The sequence below is a fragment of the Drosophila persimilis genome, unplaced genomic scaffold (genome assembly GCF_003286085.1).
Source record: "Drosophila persimilis strain 14011-0111.01,24,50 unplaced genomic scaffold, DperRS2 tig00001893-arrow-arrow-pilon, whole genome shotgun sequence".
NCBI classification, from domain to species: Eukaryota; Metazoa; Arthropoda; class Insecta; order Diptera; family Drosophilidae; genus Drosophila; species Drosophila persimilis.
Window position 1 is genome coordinate 18,255 of NW_020825590.1, and position 20,675 is coordinate 38,929.

At 37.3% G+C, this 20,675-nt stretch overlaps 4 non-coding genes and 2 pseudogenes across 4 annotated transcripts; all 6 read right to left on the minus strand.

The window, feature by feature from the left end:
* Positions 1-559: 559 nt before the first annotated feature.
* LOC113567131 lies at positions 560-3,340 on the minus strand (annotated as a pseudogene).
* Positions 3,341-3,755: 415 nt separating this feature from the next.
* Positions 3,756-3,934, minus strand: LOC113567132. Its single transcript, XR_003409355.1, has one exon. It is a non-coding gene; the product is annotated as a 5.8S ribosomal RNA (ribosomal RNA).
* Positions 3,935-4,530: 596 nt separating this feature from the next.
* On the minus strand, positions 4,531-6,525 carry LOC113567127. Its single transcript, XR_003409353.1, has one exon. It is a non-coding gene; the product is annotated as a small subunit ribosomal RNA (ribosomal RNA).
* Positions 6,526-9,191: 2,666 nt separating this feature from the next.
* Positions 9,192-16,708, minus strand: LOC113567129 (annotated as a pseudogene).
* A 413-nt stretch (positions 16,709-17,121) lies between these two features.
* LOC113567133 lies at positions 17,122-17,300 on the minus strand. The gene has a single exon (XR_003409356.1). It is a non-coding gene; the product is annotated as a 5.8S ribosomal RNA (ribosomal RNA).
* A 596-nt stretch (positions 17,301-17,896) lies between these two features.
* Positions 17,897-19,891, minus strand: LOC113567128. Its single transcript, XR_003409354.1, has one exon. It is a non-coding gene; the product is annotated as a small subunit ribosomal RNA (ribosomal RNA).
* Between the last annotated feature and the right edge of the window lie 784 nt (positions 19,892-20,675).

Consider the following 20,675-nt stretch of genomic DNA (forward strand, 5'->3'; position numbering starts at 1 on the left):
CGGCGATCTCTCGGCTGGGATCGGCCGCTCTCCAGCTAGCCCAATCCCAAGCCCGATCTTTTTGGCTCCCTGTTTGGCGGCTGAGGACTTCGGCCGACCCCGCCTGCGGGCGGGAACGCTCGACGACGAGCTCGCCCCTACACTAGCCACGCTAGTGTCGCTGGCGTCGGCCTCCGTCTCTATTTCCATAGCCCGGCGGGTTGTGGCTACCTCTATTGGCGTGACTCAACTAATCGGCACTTAGTGGAGACTCGAACCAACTTCTCAGCGGAGACACGAACCGAACGCTTCGAACTCGAGCCAAAGCTTCGAACCAAAGCTTCGAACTCGAACGTGCTGTCGAACTATTCCGACTTGTTGTCGAACTATTCGCACTTGTTTACGAACTAGGGTTCCGCACGTGGTTCTTTTTAGCGTTTATTTTGCAAATATTAATTTGCAAATATCTGCTTTGTTCTTTCACCAAATTAACACCCGATTTCACTCACGAACAGCGCGTGATCTCGCGGCAATTTTGATATATTTTCCACTTGGAAAAATCACTTTTTACTTAATTCGAACGACGGTATAGCGGACCGCTTGAAAAACACGTCTGCTTCGAATGGCAGTCAAAAAGCAACTAGTAGATAGGGACAGTAGGAATCTCGTTAATCCATTCATGCGCGTCACTAATTAGATGACAAGGCATTTGGCTACCTTAAGAGAGTCATAGTTACTCCCGCCGTTGACCCGCGCTTACTTGAATTTCTTCACTTTGACATTCAGAGCACTGGGCAGAAATCACATTGTGTCAACACCCGCTAGGGCCATCACAATGCTTTGTTTTAATTAGACAGTCGGATTCCCCAAGTCCGTGCCAGTTCTGAATTGATTGTTAATTGATAATCGTTATAATTAATAAGAACTAACTGGTTTAACCCAATTAGTATTCTTAAAAATTTTAGCAAGAAAGTTCCACAATTGGCTACGTAACTAAACTATCCGGGGAACAAGTAACTACCATAAATGATAGAAACTCTATTTACCCAGAACGAGCACATAAACCATGTTATTGTTTCCCAATCAAGCCCGACTATCTCAATCTTCAGAGCCAATCCTTATCCCGAAGTTACGGATCTAATTTGCCGACTTCCCTTACCTACATTATTCTATCGACTAGAGACTCTTCACCTTGGAGACCAGCTGCGGATATTGGTACGGCCTGTTGAGAAGTTTACGTGTCCCCACCATAAATTTTCAAGGTCCGAGGAGAAAATATCGACACAACAGTATATGTCATGCTCTTCTAGCCCATCTACCATATCTCTCTGCGAAAGACTTCCATGGTAGTACGGCTATAAAACAGAAAAGAAAACTCTTCCGATATCTCTCGACGGCTTCTTTATGGTCGTTCCTGTTGCCAGGATGAGCACGAGGCCCATATTTAATAACAAACGGATACTCAACAGGTTACGGAATTGGAACCGTATTCCCTTTCGTTCAAAATTATTCAAGTATTTAAAAATCATAAAAGATTTGACAATATTACTCACTGATTTTTTACTTGAAAATTTTCGGCTTTCGCCTTGAACTTAGGACCGACTAACTCGTGATCAACCACTGTTCACACGAAACCCTTCTCCACTTCAGTCCTCCAAGGTCTCATTCGATTATTTGCTACTACCACCAAGATCTGTGCCAATGGCAGCTCCATGAAGGCTTACGCCAAACACTTCTACGCATACCATTGTACCTTCCTACTCACTAAAGTTTCAAAATTTATATCACAAGTAATATAAATCATCTACTTTAGCGGTAATGTATAGGTATACAACTTAAGCGCCATCCATTTTAAGGGCTAGTTGCTTCGGCAGGTGAGTTGTTACACACTCCTTAGCGGATTTCGACTTCCATGATCACCGTCCTGCTGTTTTAAGCAACCAACGCCTTTCATGGTTTCTGCATGAGTTGTTAATTTGGGCACCGTAACATTACGTTTGGTTCATCCCACAGCGCCAGTTCTGCTTACCAAAAGTGGCCCACTGGGCACATTATATCATAACCTTAAACTTCATATCAAGAAAGTTAAGGTTCTTACCCATTTAAAGTTTGAGAATAGGTTAAGATCGTTTCGACCCTAAGGCCTCTAATCATTCGCTTTACCAGATAAGATTATTTTATATAACATTAAAATGCACCAGCTATCCTGAGGGAAACTTCGGAAGGAACCAGCTACTAGATGGTTCGATTGGTCTTTCGCCCCTATACTCAATTCTGACAATCGATTTGCACGTCAGAACTGTTTCGGTCTTCCATCAGGGTTTCCCCTGACTTCAACCTGATCAAGTATAGTTCACCATCTTTCGGGTCACAGCATATATGCTCAAGGTACGTTCCAGTTAGAGGCATAAATAATATAAATATTATTATACATAACTATATAGAACGCCCCGGGATTGTGTTAATTATCTATAAATAGTTAAAAAACTAATCCCATTATTAGTCAAGTTAATTACGCTATTAGGTTTATCTCCCAATAACTTGCACATATGTTAGACTCCTTGGTCCGTGTTTCAAGACGGGTCCCGAAGGTATCCTGAATCTTTCGCATTGTTAATCATACAAATGCATATAATAAACACAAAAATCAATGATAATTATGCCATTATATAATTTCGAAAAATTAACGCACTGTATTAATTTTAATTTATCAACACTTTATCAAATTAATGACATTTATTCTATGTTAAAATGCAAGCATAATAATTTGAATAAACTATAAGTCATATTTTATGATAAATTTGTTATATGCTAATAGATTACAATGTCCTTATATGGAAAAAATGCACACTATTATTATAATATTGTTAAAATATTACAACTTTAATGATGAATTTTCCATAACGGATATTCAGGTTCATCGGGCTTAACCTCTAAGCAGTTTCACGTACTGTTTAACTCTCTATTCAGAGTTCTTTTCAACTTTCCCTCACGGTACTTGTTTACTATCGGTCTCATGGTTATATTTAGTTTTAGATGGAGTTTACCACCCACTTAGTGCTGCACTATCAAGCAACACGACTCTTTGGAAACATCATCTAGTAATCATTAACGTTATACGGGCCTGGCACCCTCTATGGGTAAATGGCCTCATTTAAGAAGGACTTAAATCGTTAATTTCTCATACTAGAATATTGACGCTCCATACACTGCATCTCACGTTTGCCATATAGACAAAGTGACTTAGTGCTGAACTGATTTCTTTTCGCTCGCCGCTACTAAGAAAATCCTGGTTAGTTTCTTTTCCTCCCCTAATTAATATGCTTAAATTCAGGGGGTAGTCCCATATGAGTTGAGGTTGTATATACGTATATTAAAATTTATAATGATAATTACACTATATTATTATATATAGAGCGTTCTCATAATGAAATCATTATAATATTCGTATTTTATAACGAATATCACGAAGAATATTAAATATTTATATTTACAACAAAATTTCCTTTCGAAACATTAATAAGAGGCAATTCTAGATGAAAAAACTTTAATTATTTTTTTATGCTAGACATTCCTCAGTATTATTTGATTCAAAAAGGACAAAAAAATATATATTTTTCTTCGTTCTTCTCACACAAATATATACAACAATGAGAGATAATGCGTTTCCATTTAATATCAATATTATGAATATATATATATATATATATCCAATAATATACAATATGCTTAAAAATTTCGTAAAATTTTTAAACAACTTATTTAGCATAGTCTTACAACCCTCAACCATATGTAGTCCAAGCAGCACTATAAAATTAATTAAAGTACCAAACAGCATGGACTGCGATATGCGTTCAAAATGTCGATGTTCATGTGTCCTGCAGTTCACACGATGACGCACAGTTTGCTGCGTTCTTCATCGACCCATGAGCCGAGTGATCCACCGCTTAGAGTGATTAAAATTTGTTTATTCATTTATTTGTCAGATATGTCTTTATTGAAAGAAATTAAAAATACACCATTTTACTGGCATATATCAATTCCTTCAATAAATTTTAGTTTTATCCTAAAAGAATGTTGCGAAATGTCTTAGTTTTATATAAGCGATATATTACCATATTGTTAAATAATATAATATGTATTTTGGCTTGTTTGATAATTATCAATTTATATAAAAGTATTAACCTGAAATCAGGTACAACATTGTACTTTTTAGGCTGTTGCATTAACCAATGTATGCCCATAGCTATGATGGACAATACATATTCGCAACGCGTGCATACTATGGTACATATGCACACAGATTTTATAAATCAATATTATTGTAATAATATCATCAATATGTATTTATATATTAATTGCTACACACATAGAACACAATGTTATATGTATAGCTACTACTAAATGAGTATATTGGCAATATAATTAATATAAACATATAATATATACAACTGAATATATTTTATTTTACAATTATGATTTTATAAAAACATATTTTGTTTGGTAAATTGGCAATATATAAATATTTTTGTTAACGGTAGAAACATACAATAATGATCCTTCCGCAGGTTCACCTACGGAAACCTTGTTACGACTTTTACTTCCTCTAAATAATCAAGTTCGGTCAACTTTTGCGAAACAACCGTAACACGCAAGGCGTCACAGTGATCACGTCCGGAGACCTCACTAAATAATTCAATCGGTAGTAGCGACGGGCGGTGTGTACAAAGGGCAGGGACGTAATCAATGCGAGTTAATGACTCACACTTACTGGGAATTCCAAGTTCATGTGAACAGTTTCAGTTCACAATCCCAAGCATGAAAGTGGTTCAGCGGTTTACCCGGACCTCTCGGTCTAGGAAATACACGTTGATACTTTCATTGTAGCGCGCGTGCAGCCCAGGACATCTAAGGGCATCACAGACCTGTTATTGCTCAATCTCATTATTGCTAGACGCAATTTGTCCATTTAAGAAGCTAGTGTCCTTATAATGGGACAAACCAACAGGTACGGCTCCACTTATATAAACACATTCAAACACAATAAACATTTTACTGCCACCATGAATGAAGGCTATATAAGCTTCAACACCATAATCCTGAAGATATCTATTTAATATATTTGAGTCTCGTTCGTTATCGGAATTAACCAGACAAATCACTCCACGAACTAAGAACGGCCATGCACCACCACCCATAGATTCGAGAAAGAGCTATCAATCTGTCTTACACACTTATGTTCGGACCTGGTAAGTTTTCCCGTGTTGAGTCAAATTAAGCCGCAGGCTCCACTCCTGGTGGTGCCCTTCCGTCAATTCCTTTAAGTTTCAGCTTTGCAACCATACTTCCCCCGGAGCCCAAAAGCTTTGGTTTCCCGGGAAGCGACTGAGAGAGCCATAAAAGTAGCTACACCCAATTGCTAGCTGGCATCGTTTATGGTTAGAACTAGGGCGGTATCTGATCGCCTTCGAACCTCTAACTTTCGTTCTTGATTAATGAAAACATCTTTGGCAAATGCTTTCGCTTAAGTTAGTCTTACGACGGTCCAAGAATTTCACCTCTCGCGTCGTAATACTAATGCCCCCAAACTGCTTCTATTAATCATTACCTCTTGATCTGAAAACCAATGAAAGCAGAACAGAGGTCTTATTTCATTATCCCATGCACAGAATATTCAGGCATTTGAAGCCTGCTTTAAGCACTCTAATTTGTTCAAAGTAATTGTACCGGCCCACAATAACACTCGATGAAGAGCACTAATGCAGGTTTTTAAATAGGAGGAATATATAAAAAAATACAAGTACTTAATTATATATAAGAACTCCACCGGTAATACGCTTACATACATAAAGGTATAGTAGTAACCACAATTGTAAGTTGTACTACCCGTATGAAGCACAAGTTCAACTACGAACGTTTTAACCGCAACAACTTTAATATACGCTATTGGAGCTGGAATTACCGCGGCTGCTGGCACCAGACTTGCCCTCCAATTGGTCCTTGTTAAAGGATTTAAAGTGTACTCATTCCAATTACAGGGCCTCGGATATGAGTCCTGTATTGTTATTTTTCGTCACTACCTCCCCGAGCTGGGAGTGGGTAATTTACGCGCCTGCTGCCTTCCTTAGATGTGGTAGCCGTTTCTCAGGCTCCCTCTCCGGAATCGAACCCTGATTCCCCGTTACCCGTTGCAACCATGGTAGTCCTAGATACTACCATCAAAAGTTGATAGGGCAGACATTTGAAAGATCTGTCGTCGGTACAAGACCATACGATCTGCATGTTATCTAGAGTTCAACCAATGTAACGATCTTACGATCGCTTGGTTTTAGCCTAATAAAAGCACACGTCCCATAAGGTCCGTGTTTTAATTGCATGTATTAGCTCTAGAATTACCACAGTTATCCAAGTAACTGTTAACGATCTAAGGAACCATAACTGATATAATGAGCCTTTTGCGGTTTCACTTTTAATTCGTGTGTACTTAGACATGCATGGCTTAATCTTTGAGACAAGCATATAACTACTGGCAGGATCAACCAGAATAATGTTTTCGTTTCGTGCGCATACGCTCACATATGTAAATATTTGACAACTCAATAATACTTTTGAATAAAAAAAAAAAATAAATAAATATTTTTTATCAACAGTTTATGAGAATTTGTTAAACGATTGTGGCCATTTTTATATAGCATTCACATTCGCCATTTTTCTCTATATAAATATATATATTTTATTATATACATTTTTTTTTTCGTTCAAAAATATCTTTTTATTTGCACTTAATATATTATCACACGTATATAGGCTTAAACCAATATTAATTGTGTTTAAACTATGTATTTTAACAACAAATTTAAAATTTATCCAATTTCGTATGCGTTTTTTGTGATATACATTAAATAAAACCAAACACATGAGTTCATGTGGAATGGAATTTATATATTTTGGCAATATTTGAATTTGCATATAAATCGCTTTGATTATATATGCTGGTACATTGTTGAAATGGCACTCATACAATATTTAATCATATAAGACCATTTCCAAAAATTCACGATAATAATTCGAAACAGAAATGATATATACTAAATAGTATATATCTTGGTTAGTTTCACTATATTATCTTTATTAAGATCAATTTGAAAACAAATATCTCCTATTAAACACTACTTTGAGTATAATGACAACATATAATAATATTATATACAATACTGTACCAAATATTGTATACAATACCGATGGACATCAACTGTCCATCATGTATAGGTTTTCTGCCACGCTTTCCGCAAATCGGGTATTTTTGCTTTAGAGTGCCTCTTAACAATAGTTTCTTTTCGTATTTTAATAAAAAATACAATACTATCACTTCAAAATTATTCATATATATTAAGAAATATATATATATTCATATAAAATACACAGACATTGCCGGCTAAGTATATTCCCCATATCATATGAAATAAATTAATAATTTTTCATTATAAAATTTTCATATGAAATATACCATGCACGAGACTACCACTCCCTATATAGGTTTTATGCCACGCTTTCCGCAAATCGGGTATTTTTACTTGAGAGTGCCTCTTAACAATAGTTTCTTTTCGTATTTTAATAAAAAATACAATACTATCACTTCAAAATTATTCATATATACTAAGAAATATATATATATTCATATAAAACACACAGACATTGCCGGCTAAGTATATTCCCCATATCATATGAAATAAATTAATAATTTTTCATTATAAAATTTTCATATGAAATATACCATGCACGAGACTACCACTCCCTATATAGGTTTTATGCCACGCTTTCCGCAAATCGGGTATTTTTACTTGAGAGTGCCTCTTAACAATAGTTTCTTTTCGTATTTTAATAAAAAATACAATACTATCACTTCAAAATTATTCATATATACTAAGAAATATATATATATTCATATAAAACACACAGACATTGCCGGCTAAGTATATTCCCCATATCATATGAAATAAATTAATAATTTTTCATTATAAAATTTTCATATGAAATATACCATGCACGAGACTACCACTCCCTATATAGGTTTTCTGCCACGCTTTCCGCAAATCGGGTATTTTTACTTGAGAGTGCCTCTTAACAATAGTTTCTTTTCGTATTTTAATAAAAAATACAATACTATCACTTCAAAATTATTCATATATACTAAGAAATATATATATATTCATATAAAATACACAGACATTGCCGGCTAAGTATATTCCCCATATCATATGAAATAAATTAATAATTTTTCATTATAAAATTTTCATATGAAATATACCATGCACGAGACTACCACTCCCTATATAGGTTTTCTGCCACGCTTTCCGCAAATCAGGTATTTTTACTTGAGAGTACCTTTTAAAAATAGTTTCTTTTCGTATTTTAATACAAAATATTATACTATCACTTCAAAATTATTCATATATATTAAGAAAAATATATATACGCATATAAAATAAACAGACATTGCCGACTTAGTATGTTCCCCATATCATATGAAATTAAATTAATTATTTTTCATTACATTCATCATTCATTTACATGAAAGATATCATATCAGCTGGTATCTTTGCTTTAATTTCACATATACACGTAATATATCTATTTATATTAAATACATTTTTATATTTTCTATATTTATAATCGCATTATGATTATGCTATAATGTTATATTATATATGAGAAACATTCCCATATCCATATCCATATCCATATAAAACCTAATTCATAATCAAATCATGCTCATGTTATAATATAACATATAATATTATCACATTTTATATACCAAAGTATTTAATTCTTGCATTCATATCACATATCATTAAATTCCAATATTAGAAATACTTCCAAGTTCCACATACGATCACTCCATGCTTTTTGCATTCATATTATTTCATATATACATTCACATTTGCACATATGCATATACACTATGTTTCGTGTGTTTACATAATACAATTTTTATAAGTATCATTTCATATGTAATTAAGTATAACAAACTTATAATATAACATTATATTCATATTCAAGCCAACGTAATTTATATAGGATAAATAATTTATCCATATTTATATAAAATATATTCTTTTTAATATATATATATATATATTACCATTTATAGGTATATATTCATATAAATATATAAAAATAATTTTCATATATAAAGAATAAATTTATATATATCGAATCATCAAGCAAAGGATAAGCTTCAGTGGATCGCAGTATGGCAGCTGCTCAACCACTTACAACACCTTGCCTGTTACAAAAGTCGTTTACAATTGATTCTAGGCTTTGTCATTGTATTAAATAATGTTTTTATATGCAACTAGCGCGGCATCAGGTGATCGATGATCCTCCCAATTTACTATGTTACAAATTACATTGGCATCACATCCATTGTCGTTTATAAAATAAATTATAAACTTTTAATGGTTTAGAAGCCATACAATGCAAATTGCCCCTTATTTATCATTGCAGTCCAGCACGGATACGACCTTAGAGGCGTTCAGGCATAATCCAACGGACGTAGCGTCATACCACTGTTCGCTCGAACAAGTATTGTGCCATTGGTCCGTACCTGCGGTTCCTCTCGTACTACGCAGGAATGCTGTCGCAACAACGTTTTGTCATTAGTAGGGTAAAACTAACCTGTCTCACGACGGTCTAAACCCAGCTCACGTTCCCTTGCATGGGTGAACAATCCAACGCTTGGTGAATTTTGCTTCACAATGATAGGAAGAGCCGACATCGAAGGATCAAAAAGCGACGTCGCTATGAACGCTTGGCCGCCACAAGCCAGTTATCCCTATGGTAACTTTTCTGACACCTCTTGTTAAAAACTCTTTAAACCAAAAGGATCGATAGGCCGAGCTTTTGCTGTCCCTGTGTGTACTGAACACCGAGATCAAGTCAGCATTTGCCCTTTTGCTCTATGTGTGGTTTCTGTCCGCACTGAGCTGGCCTTGGGACACCTCCGTTATTATTTGAGAGATGTACCGCCCCAGTCAAACTCCCTACCTGGCAATGTCCTTGAATTGGATCATACCTGAGTAATTGGAGTTATACCAAATTTTCAAATTGAAAATACATAAATGCATTTTCTCATTAAAGAATTTGTTTGCGATTATATAACAAACTCGTGATACTTTGATCAAGAAGCTTGCATCAAAACCCAATACCATAAGATATAATAAATATATCCGTATAATGGCTAGGAAATGATACACGTTCCATTTAATCAAGTAAGTAAGGAAACAATAAGAGTAGTGGTATTTCATTGTCGATACCAAACCGAAATCTAATATCTCCCACTTATGCTACACCTCTTATGTCTCCTTACACTGCCAGATTAGAGTCAAGCTCAAAAGGGTCTTCTTTCCCCGCTAATTATTCCAAGCCCGTTCCCTTGGCTGTGGTTTCGCTAGATAGTAGATAGGGACAGTAGGAATCTCGTTAATCCATTCATGCGCGTCACTAATTAGATGACGAGGCATTTGGCTATTTTTTTTTTTTTTTTTTTTTTTTTTTTTTGATCGCTGAGGAAGGAAAATCTTCAAAGATACTAGTGGAGGCCAAACCCCACTAGCATGCACGATTCATGATTACGAAGTAATCACGCATACGTACTAAAAACCCACCTCAAGTTTTACAACCACGATGTTTATACCTAATTTCACATTTTGCCTAGGTAGCAAGCGTCTTCTCTCCAACATAGTGTATAGGCTAAGTCCAATCTCGAGTGTAACCTGCGAGATACATGAACTGTCTGAAGCAATATAGTCCGCCTGTTACCACTCTGGCGCTAATGACATTGCTGTCACCGGATGAGATGAGACCCTTTGCTATCAATCTTCTAACGGATTGATTGCTCCAGATCCCACGCCAGTTTAACGTCGCGGATAGGACTTCGACGTTGCCCGACACTCCGAATTCTCTCCGCAGTGCAGATATAACTTCCGGTCTTTTATATTTCTCAACTTTGCGATGGTGCACATCGTCGAGAAACAGTCCATCCGTTATAATCTGCGCATCAATCACGCAAGCGTGATTGTCACGGATACACACCAGGTCTGGTTTACTTACCGAGGTTTCCAGCTGCAAACTTGGTTCGACGTGTACTGTGTGGCCCTTCTCCTCAAGAATCCTCTTAAGGTTATTGACTACACAGTTATGTCTTGCTACCCGCCTCCCATGCGTACGGTAACAATTCTGCAGGATGTGGTTTGTTGTTTCGGGAGCATCACAACCTGCACGACATTGCCGTTCCAATTCATTTCTGCCCCTCGTGGTACGAGACCTCGATGGTAGGGCATTTATTCGCAGCTTGATACTGTTTCGGTAATCTTGACCTGTTAGCAAACGCGTGGGCTGACACACCCAGCCGTGTTGGGGACGAAAAAGTCCCGCTTCACGTAAGCCGCGACCATCAACAGACATATACAACCTGTTCGCCCAGTACGTTTCGATCTCTGTACGCGATGTCAACTCATTCAGTCCAGCCAGAGTTCTACCCCGGGCCTTATTCAATTCGTCGGTAAGAAATGAGCTGGCCGCCTCGGATTGCGCGAGGTGGGCCCACTTAATATTGCTCAATCTTTTCATACGTAGCATTGGCGCTACCCAACGAACTGAAGGGATTCCGAGGCCCCCATAAGTATGAGGAGCATGGAAGAATGCAGTTGACACGTCCAGAGGAAGCCCTAACCACTTCCTTACGGTCGAACGTACCAGTATGTCACACTTTCTCAGAACACCTATCATCACACTACCTAGGGTCAGCTTATGGTAAAGTTGTGGGATAAGAACTGTTCTGAGTGCGAACAATTTCTGTTGTGGTTTTAGGGGGGACCTTGTCAGCCTCAACAGCTTCGGACCTAGGTCGTCGGCTGGACTGTACCTGGTCCTCCCTTGTGCAGTGAATGTTATGCCTAAATACTTCCACTCGTCTGTGCGCTTCAATGCAGGACACGAGCGCGAACCGATACGGAAGGTCTCTGGGATGACCACAGTACACTTCTGTTTCGGTTGCCCCTTTATTCCAACTGTAAAACATTTATCCGAGTTAAGGGTAAGCCCGACTGAAGATAGAAAATCGACAGTCGTGTCTAGCATTGTTTGAAGGCCTAAACGAGTTTCCGCAAATAAGACAATATCATCTGCGAACGCGGCCGCGTTTGTTGTGTGATCACCGATTGTGGCACCAATCTCATTGGGGTAGGACCTAAGCAACTGATCGACGATCAAGTTGAATATTATGGGAGATAGCGGGTCACCCTGTCTGACACCTCGAGCAGGTATGAATTCCTCTGATCTCCATCCGTCCCCATTGAGCGTTGTGCCACAGACCTCGTACGAATTTTGTACGTAGTCAACGAATTCTTTAGGGGCACCATATGCAGTTAGAGTGGCGCTAACTGCTGCATGAGACACCGAGTCAAATGCTTTGCTTATATCTAAAGTTGCGATATAAAGTGATTTACAACGTTTATGGTGATCCCTTAAGATTAAGTCGACTATCGTCGTATTATCGGCACATCCGTCGGTTGGAAGGAAACCTCGCTGACGCGGATCCCAGTCGACTGATGAGGTCAACCGGGAAGCCAAAATGGCATTTAAAATCCTTACCATAACAGATTGTACCGTAATTGGACGAAAGTCTTGCGGTCGAGAAGCATTCCCCACCTTCGGAATGAAGATGGTTCGTGCCTGTCGGATGGAGACAGGCAACTTTCCGCACCAAAGTATCAGGTTCATTATGCGAAGCATAACTCCTGACGGAATACTCCTGACAGTTCTTGGAGTAATTCCATCAGGTCCTGGAGATTTCGTCAATGACACTCTGTGTACCCTTAGGTCCCCTAGTGTTATCGGGGACCAAACCCCTTCAAGTGGGTGTTCCGTCCGGAACGTGGTGTTCGTACCACTATATGTTGGGCTTGTTTGTGTCATGACTTGTCTCCAATAGGACCCCATGATACCTTGACTTGGCATAGTTGCTGTCCCCTCAGTTCCATCCAAAATGGCTTTTATACAACGACCTTTGTGCTTGTCCCAGTTCCGCTGTGTTAAGGCGTACTGCTGTCTCCTACCTTGTCTCCTATTACGAGGTCTCCGTGGAGGTCTCGTTTGAATGGGGCGGTCATTCTGTGAGGGAAATACTTCCATAAGGTAAGTAGACAAGCGCTGAAGAGTAATTTCCTTACCCGAGGCCTGCGCACCATCTACGATGGATTGCAAAACCTCAACTCTCCATTGGTCATTGCATACTACAGGTGGGTACCCCTGTAGTACTGCCAGGATTTCACTGTTCGACAGTTCGGTTGGAGTGGTTCCGAGAGTGTTAGGTGGCGTTACTAGGAGATCTCGCTCGCGTATACTAGGGCGGCGCTGTATGGTTTCAGATTCTAATGCTTCTGGGAGAGGAACAGCTTGACCCTTTAGCTGTTCGATTTTGGTCTTATATCTCTCCCTCTGTCGACATTTCTTGATAGCGTCGACGCTACGGTTCGTAAATACTTCCGCTAGCTTCTTATTTAGATATCTTTCTCCATTTGCTGCGAGCTCGATCTCTTTTCTTGCCATCATACTCAACTCTTCCTCACTCCATTGTGCCTTACGGTCGGTACGCAGACGAAGTTGATCAAACTCGTCCTTGTGCCGACGTGACATGTGAACGCCTAGTCCGCTTTTGCTACGGAAAGACGATTCACATATCGTGCATTGGTAACCACTGTTTGGGTTAACCTGTGCACTATGTTCAGATTGGGCCCCTAGGCTAGAGACCGTAGGGATTTGGTTCGTCAACGAATTAGTGTTTATTATCCGAGGCGTTGTATTTTGCATATTAGTGCCAATCAAACTGAACTGTCCAAGGGGCTGGCAACCCCATAGGACTGTTTCGCTGCTCAAGTTAGTTACTATTAGACCAAAAGAACTTCAGTCTAATAGCATCCAGAAGATACCACGAGGAGGTCTTGAATCAACTTGATCTGATTTTTACGATTTACGAATTACGGAATGACTCCCCTTCTACGCTATTATTCAGACCCATATCTTCCTAAGAGAGTCATAGTTACTCCCGCCGTTGACCCGCGCTTACTTGAATTTCTTCACTTTGACATTCAGAGCACTGGGCAGAAATCACATTGTGTCAACACCCGCTAGGGCCATCACAATGCTTTGTTTTAATTAGACAGTCGGATTCCCCAAGTCCGTGCCAGTTCTGAATTGATTGTTAATTGATAATCGTTATAATTAATAAGAACTAACTGGTTTAACCCAATTAGTATTCTTAAAAATTTTAGCAAGAAAGTTCCACAATTGGCTACGTAACTAAACTATCCGGGGAACAAGTAACTACCATAAATGATAGAAACTCTATTTACCCAGAACGAGCACATAAACCATGTTATTGTTTCCCAATCAAGCCCGACTATCTCAATCTTCAGAGCCAATCCTTATCCCGAAGTTACGGATCTAATTTGCCGACTTCCCTTACCTACATTATTCTATCGACTAGAGACTCTTCACCTTGGAGACCAGCTGCGGATATTGGTACGGCCTGTTGAGAAGTTTGCGTGTCCCCACCATAAATTTTCAAGGTCCGAGGAGAAAATATCGACACAACAGTATATGTCATGCTCTTCTAGCCCATCTACCATATCTCTCTGCGAAAGACTTCCATGGTAGTACGGCTATAAAACAGAAAAGAAAACTCTTCCGATATCTCTCGACGGCTTCTTTATGGTCGTTCCTGTTGCCAGGATGAGCACGAGGCCCATATTTAATAACAAACGGATACTCAACAGGTTACGGAATTGGAACCGTATTCCCTTTCGTTCAAAATTATTCAAGTATTTAAAAATCATAAAAGATTTGACAATATTACTCACTGATTTTTTACTTGAAAATTTTCGGCTTTCGCCTTGAACTTAGGACCGACTAACTCGTGATCAACCACTGTTCACACGAAACCCTTCTCCACTTCAGTCCTCCAAGGTCTCATTCGATTATTTGCTACTACCACCAAGATCTGTGCCAATGGCAGCTCCATGAAGGCTTACGCCAAACACTTCTACGCATACCATTGTACCTTCCTACTCACTAAAGTTTCAAAATTTATATCACAAGTAATATAAATCATCTACTTTAGCGGTAATGTATAGGTATACAACTTAAGCGCCATCCATTTTAAGGGCTAGTTGCTTCGGCAGGTGAGTTGTTACACACTCCTTAGCGGATTTCGACTTCCATGATCACCGTCCTGCTGTTTTAAGCAACCAACGCCTTTCATGGTTTCTGCATGAGTTGTTAATTTGGGCACCGTAACATTACGTTTGGTTCATCCCACAGCGCCAGTTCTGCTTACCAAAAGTGGCCCACTGGGCACATTATATCATAACCTTAAACTTCATATCAAGAAAGTTAAGGTTCTTACCCATTTAAAGTTTGAGAATAGGTTAAGATCGTTTCGACCCTAAGGCCTCTAATCATTCGCTTTACCAGATAAGATTATTTTATATAACATTAAAATGCACCAGCTATCCTGAGGGAAACTTCGGAAGGAACCAGCTACTAGATGGTTCGATTGGTCTTTCGCCCCTATACTCAATTCTGACAATCGATTTGCACGTCAGAACTGTTTCGGTCTTCCATCAGGGTTTCCCCTGACTTCAACCTGATCAAGTATAGTTCACCATCTTTCGGGTCACAGCATATATGCTCAAGGTACGTTCCAGTTAGAGGCATAAATAATATAAATATTATTATACATAACTATATAGAACGCCCCGGGATTGTGTTAATTATCTATAAATAGTTAAAAAACTAATCCCATTATTAGTCAAGTTAATTACGCTATTAGGTTTATCTCCCAATAACTTGCACATATGTTAGACTCCTTGGTCCGTGTTTCAAGACGGGTCCCGAAGGTATCCTGAATCTTTCGCATTGTTAATCATACAAATGCATATAATAAACACAAAAATCAATGATAATTATGCCATTATATAATTTCGAAAAATTAACGCACTGTATTAATTTTAATTTATCAACACTTTATCAAATTAATGACATTTATTCTATGTTAAAATGCAAGCATAATAATTTGAATAAACTATAAGTCATATTTTATGATAAATTTGTTATATGCTAATAGATTACAATGTCCTTATATGGAAAAAATGCACACTATTATTATAATATTGTTAAAATATTACAACTTTAATGATGAATTTTCCATAACGGATATTCAGGTTCATCGGGCTTAACCTCTAAGCAGTTTCACGTACTGTTTAACTCTCTATTCAGAGTTCTTTTCAACTTTCCCTCACGGTACTTGTTTACTATCGGTCTCATGGTTATATTTAGTTTTAGATGGAGTTTACCACCCACTTAGTGCTGCACTATCAAGCAACACGACTCTTTGGAAACATCATCTAGTAATCATTAACGTTATACGGGCCTGGCACCCTCTATGGGTAAATGGCCTCATTTAAGAAGGACTTAAATCGTTAATTTCTCATACTAGAATATTGACGCTCCATACACTGCATCTCACGTTTGCCATATAGACAAAGTGACTTAGTGCTGAACTGATTTCTTTTCGCTCGCCGCTACTAAGAAAATCCTGGTTAGTTTCTTTTCCTCCCCTAATTAATATGCTTAAATTCAGGGGGTAGTCCCATATGAGTTGAGGTTGTATATACGTATATTAAAATTTATAATGATAATTACACTATATTATTATATATAGAGCGTTCTCATAATGAAATCATTATAATATTCGTATTTTATAACGAATATCACGAAGAATATTAAATATTTATATTTACAACAAAATTTCCTTTCGAAACATTAATAAGAGGCAATTCTAGATGAAAAAACTTTAATTATTTTTTTATGCTAGACATTCCTCAGTATTATTTGATTCAAAAAGGACAAAAAAATATATATTTTTCTTCGTTCTTCTCACACAAATATATACAACAATGAGAGATAATGCGTTTCCATTTAATATCAATATTATGAATATATATATATATATATCCAATAATATACAATATGCTTAAAAATTTCGTAAAATTTTTAAACAACTTATTTAGCATAGTCTTACAACCCTCAACCATATGTAGTCCAAGCAGCACTATAAAATTAATTAAAGTACCAAACAGCATGGACTGCGATATGCGTTCAAAATGTCGATGTTCATGTGTCCTGCAGTTCACACGATGACGCACAGTTTGCTGCGTTCTTCATCGACCCATGAGCCGAGTGATCCACCGCTTAGAGTGATTAAAATTTGTTTATTCATTTATTTGTCAGATATGTCTTTATTGAAAGAAATTAAAAATACACCATTTTACTGGCATATATCAATTCCTTCAATAAATTTTAGTTTTATCCTAAAAGAATGTTGCGAAATGTCTTAGTTTTATATAAGCGATATATTACCATATTGTTAAATAATATAATATGTATTTTGGCTTGTTTGATAATTATCAATTTATATAAAAGTATTAACCTGAAATCAGGTACAACATTGTACTTTTTAGGCTGTTGCATTAACCAATGTATGCCCATAGCTATGATGGACAATACATATTCGCAACGCGTGCATACTATGGTACATATGCACACAGATTTTATAAATCAATATTATTGTAATAATATCATCAATATGTATTTATATATTAATTGCTACACACATAGAACACAATGTTATATGTATAGCTACTACTAAATGAGTATATTGGCAATATAATTAATATAAACATATAATATATACAACTGAATATATTTTATTTTACAATTATGATTTTATAAAAACATATTTTGTTTGGTAAATTGGCAATATATAAATATTTTTGTTAACGGTAGAAACATACAATAATGATCCTTCCGCAGGTTCACCTACGGAAACCTTGTTACGACTTTTACTTCCTCTAAATAATCAAGTTCGGTCAACTTTTGCGAAACAACCGTAACACGCAAGGCGTCACAGTGATCACGTCCGGAGACCTCACTAAATAATTCAATCGGTAGTAGCGACGGGCGGTGTGTACAAAGGGCAGGGACGTAATCAATGCGAGTTAATGACTCACACTTACTGGGAATTCCAAGTTCATGTGAACAGTTTCAGTTCACAATCCCAAGCATGAAAGTGGTTCAGCGGTTTACCCGGACCTCTCGGTCTAGGAAATACACGTTGATACTTTCATTGTAGCGCGCGTGCAGCCCAGGACATCTAAGGGCATCACAGACCTGTTATTGCTCAATCTCATTATTGCTAGACGCAATTTGTCCATTTAAGAAGCTAGTGTCCTTATAATGGGACAAACCAACAGGTACGGCTCCACTTATATAAACACATTCAAACACAATAAACATTTTACTGCCACCATGAATGAAGGCTATATAAGCTTCAACACCATAATCCTGAAGATATCTATTTAATATATTTGAGTCTCGTTCGTTATCGGAATTAACCAGACAAATCACTCCACGAACTAAGAACGGCCATGCACCACCACCCATAGATTCGAGAAAGAGCTATCAATCTGTCTTACACACTTATGTTCGGACCTGGTAAGTTTTCCCGTGTTGAGTCAAATTAAGCCGCAGGCTCCACTCCTGGTGGTGCCCTTCCGTCAATTCCTTTAAGTTTCAGCTTTGCAACCATACTTCCCCCGGAGCCCAAAAGCTTTGGTTTCCCGGGAAGCGACTGAGAGAGCCATAAAAGTAGCTACACCCAATTGCTAGCTGGCATCGTTTATGGTTAGAACTAGGGCGGTATCTGATCGCCTTCGAACCTCTAACTTTCGTTCTTGATTAATGAAAACATCTTTGGCAAATGCTTTCGCTTAAGTTAGTCTTACGACGGTCCAAGAATTTCACCTCTCGCGTCGTAATACTAATGCCCCCAAACTGCTTCTATTAATCATTACCTCTTGATCTGAAAACCAATGAAAGCAGAACAGAGGTCTTATTTCATTATCCCATGCACAGAATATTCAGGCATTTGAAGCCTGCTTTAAGCACTCTAATTTGTTCAAAGTAATTGTACCGGCCCACAATAACACTCGATGAAGAGCACTAATGCAGGTTTTTAAATAGGAGGAATATATAAAAAAATACAAGTACTTAATTATATATAAGAACTCCACCGGTAATACGCTTACATACATAAAGGTATAGTAGTAACCACAATTGTAAGTTGTACTACCCGTATGAAGCACAAGTTCAACTACGAACGTTTTAACCGCAACAACTTTAATATACGCTATTGGAGCTGGAATTACCGCGGCTGCTGGCACCAGACTTGCCCTCCAATTGGTCCTTGTTAAAGGATTTAAAGTGTACTCATTCCAATTACAGGGCCTCGGATATGAGTCCTGTATTGTTATTTTTCGTCACTACCTCCCCGAGCTGGGAGTGGGTAATTTACGCGCCTGCTGCCTTCCTTAGATGTGGTAGCCGTTTCTCAGGCTCCCTCTCCGGAATCGAACCCTGATTCCCCGTTACCCGTTGCAACCATGGTAGTCCTAGATACTACCATCAAAAGTTGATAGGGCAGACATTTGAAAGATCTGTCGTCGGTACAAGACCATACGATCTGCATGTTATCTAGAGTTCAACCAATGTAACGATCTTACGATCGCTTGGTTTTAGCCTAATAAAAGCACACGTCCCATAAGGTCCGTGTTTTAATTGCATGTATTAGCTCTAGAATTACCACAGTTATCCAAGTAACTGTTAACGATCTAAGGAACCATAACTGATATAATGAGCCTTTTGCGGTTTCACTTTTAATTCGTGTGTACTTAGACATGCATGGCTTAATCTTTGAGACAAGCATATAACTACTGGCAGGATCAACCAGAATAATGTTTTCGTTTCGTGCGCATACGCTCACATATGTAAATATTTGACAACTCAATAATACTTTTGAATAAAAAAAAAAAATAAATAAATATTTTTTATCAACAGTTTATGAGAATTTGTTAAACGATTGTGGCCATTTTTATATAGCATTCACATTCGCCATTTTTCTCTATACAAATATATATATTTTATTATATACATTTTTTTTTCGTTCAAAAATATCTTTTTATTTGCACTTAATATATTATCACACGTATATAGGCTTAAACCAATATTAATTGTGTTTAAACTATGTATTTTAACAACAAATTTAAAATTTATCCAATTTCGTATGCGTTTTTTGTGATATACATTAAATAAAACCAAACACATGAGTTCATGTGGAATGGAATTTATATATTTTGGCAATATTTGAATTTGCATATAAATCGCTTTGATTATATATGCTGGTACATTGTTGAAATGGCACTCATACAATATTTAATCATATAAGACCATTTCCAAAAATTCACGATAATAATTCGAAACAGAAATGATATATACTAAATAGTATATATCTTGGTTAGTTTCACTATATTATCTTTATTAAGATCAATTTGAAAACAAATATCTCCTATTAAACACTACTTTGAGTATAATGACAACATATAATAATATTATATACAATACTGTACCAAATATTGTATACAATACCGATGGACATCAACTGTCCATCATGTATAGGTTTTCTGCCACGCTTTCCGCAAATCGGGTATTTTTGCTTTAGAGTGCCTCTTAACAATAGT